The sequence below is a fragment of the Dipteris shenzhenensis genome, chromosome 16 (assembly GCF_047967505.1).
Source record: "Dipteris shenzhenensis isolate YYH24624 ecotype China chromosome 16, Dip_SZ_1.0, whole genome shotgun sequence".
Taxonomy (NCBI): Eukaryota; Viridiplantae; Streptophyta; class Polypodiopsida; order Gleicheniales; family Dipteridaceae; genus Dipteris; species Dipteris shenzhenensis.
Genome location: NC_141611.1, coordinates 48,582,064 through 48,584,833, shown reverse-complemented (window position 1 = coordinate 48,584,833; position 2,770 = coordinate 48,582,064). Strand labels below are relative to the sequence as shown.

The window sequence follows — 2,770 nt, the reverse complement described above, 5'->3', positions numbered from 1 at the left end:
TCTTTCCTCTCTTTCCTTCTCCATTCTCTTCCCTTCCTCCTCATTACCCACCTATCTAATTAAATTTAATTTTTAAAAATTATTACTCCCTCCTCTACTCTTCCCTTCCTCTCTCCCTCTTCCTTCTACTCTTGCTCCGATCGTGGTCCCCTCCCTTCCTCCCTCTCCCTCGCAGTGTGCTCCTCTCCCTCTTCCTTCCCTGTCTCCTCTCTCTCTCTTCCCGTCCTCCTCCCTTCTCTCTCTCTCTCTCTTCCCTTTTCCTCTCCTTCCTCCCTCCCTTGTCCAAGAAATTGAGAGCGCGAAGGTGACGACAAGAATAAAATAAAACGAAACAAAATAAAATAAAACAAGCATTTAAATTAAAATTAAAATTAAAAAGAAAAAATAAATTTGTCTCTCTTTCACCCTCCATCAAGATACGTCATTTGAAGGTGTTTGCTTAAAAAATCTTTGTAACTACTGCAAGGTGTTTATTGGCACCATTATAAAGTTCTTTGAGATTATATACGAATTTTGCTTTTTGAAGAGGAATGGTGGGGTGTTTATTGGCACTGTTATTAACTCTTGGAGATATTAGTGTTTCGAAACTTTGAAAGGTGTTTATCAACACTGTTATTAAGTCTTGGAGATTTTAGAGGACTCTCATGGTAAATTAATCTAATGCATGGACCTTATATATATATATATATATATATATATACGTATGTATGTACATACATACATACATATGTACACACACACACACACACACACACACATATAGTTTATCCATGGATTTAAATGATTTTTATTTATTGATATTATTAATAGGTTAAGAAAAAGTTAAACTTTTAAATGAAGATTCTTTAAAATGAAAAATTATACTAGGATTTCTACAAAACTTTGAAAGGTGTTTATTGACACCATTATTAAGTCTTGGCAGTTTGAGTTCCAAAACTCTAAACTCTTCTTTCTCCTTCTATAGTCTGCCTCGCCTTGCATCTGGCGGTGACACGTGGCTTCATCATCCCTCCTCTCTTCCCGACCCTCCCTCCTTCTCCCCCGAACCTCTCCGAACCTCCCTCCTCTATTCCCGAACCTACACAATCCTGCCTAGTTGGGTTGGTATGCATCTCTCCCTCCTTAATATATAGTAAGAAGAGCAAGGAGGTACATTAATGCCAACATGACATTCGTGCTTTGACAATAATGTTATACTTTCCACGTTTCTCACAATTGACTCCACTACTGTGAGACGGCCCCAACTCAAAACATGCAGAGGAAGAGAACAAACCCATTTAAAACAAAGAATTAAAGAGATTCTACCCTTCAATGCAAAACCATGGAAAAGCAAGGAGAACAGCTGAAAGAACTCCAACCATGAAACCCCAATTAATAGCACATGCAAACAACCTCTCTCATCGAATAGCGAAATCACATGTGTATTTTCAGCTTTCCCAAAATGAGGTCATTGCTTAGGCCAGAAAACCTCGTTTTTCTCGGGGTGATAGGTCATGGGCAGAGAATGGCACCGAAAGATAAGGCTGGCCACCGAGCTGGTTGCCACTGACTGCCAGCCCAACCTACTCCAATGCCTCTTGTACACGCGTAAAGTATTATCGGAAACGAGGCTGGACACCGACACCGCGGGCGTAACTCCCAGGCAACAGGCGCAGGTAGAACTCCCAGGGGCTACCGAAGCAGGTGCATTTAGGGGAGCTGCCAGGGGCTACCGGTGCAGGTGCCTGACTGGTCAGTCACGATTCGTGTATAAAAAGACAACGGTTGCGAGCTTCAGTCTGCAAGAGTAATTTTGCTTGTAGCTGTTGAGTGAGACGTAATGGGTAACAAGCTTTTAGCGGTGCTACTTGCTGCGGTTCTGGTGGCGGTGGCTTTCACCCCCAAAGTTGAAGCTGTACATGAAGGTCAGCGCGAAATTTACCGCCATGACCACCCTAAACGTGGTGGGCATGAAGGACATCACGGAGGCAAACTCTTCGAGGAAGAACTCTTCCACCATGACCACCACCGCGAACATCATGACCAGCACCGCGAACATCATGACCATCATCACCACCACGACAAGGGCGGTCCTCACTAAGGTTTGGTTGTTGAATTCTCGCTGTTTGATGTTGTATTCCTTGCTCCGCATACCCAGCTCAAAACCATAAACCAAGCTACACGTTAGAATATTTTGATTCAGGACGCCGTTTCTCAGCTTTCAGTTGATTTTTGTTTCTGATAGTAGGTTGCAGGCGTTGTGAGGATCGTAACGCAGGCCGGCCTTTCTGACCGGCCGTCACTGCAGCGTACTAGATGATGTGTGAATATCCATGCAGGGAAGCAGTGCGTGTGGGTTGCTCTAGACCATAAAATCTAGTCCATAAAAGTGGTCTGCTCTAGTCCATAAAAGAGCCTTGCTATAGTTCATAATATCTAGTTTATAAAGGGTTTGTAAGCCTGCGAAGATGTTCATGTTGTAGATTTTCAGAATGGAATCGTGTTCCCTGCATTTGCCCATGTTGTCGTTGTAACTTCTGTTTAATATCTTCGTGTTGCTGTCCGGAGTCGGTCGATTGTATGTAGTTTTCGATCGACGAAACCATTTGCTGTTCGCGCAGCGACGTTTGTGTGCCACCGCATCGTTCAAATGTGGACATTTAGAATTTTGACGAGCATGTTGACGTTAAATTTTGAACGGATGTTAATCGTACCATAATTTTATTTTAATAATACAATGACCGATAAATGTTGTTTGAGTTTGTTTGAGACGAGAAATTTTGCTCTAATT

The 2,770-nt window shown here is 42.6% G+C and overlaps 1 long non-coding RNA gene across 1 annotated transcript; it reads left to right on the top strand.

The window, feature by feature from the left end:
• Window positions 1–1,769: 1,769 nt before the first annotated feature.
• On the top strand, window positions 1,770–2,499 carry LOC147893068 (uncharacterized). Its single transcript, XR_015542384.1, has 2 exons — window positions 1,770–2,081; window positions 2,228–2,499. It is a non-coding gene; the product is annotated as an uncharacterized LOC147893068 (long non-coding RNA).
• Window positions 2,500–2,770: the final 271 nt, after the last annotated feature.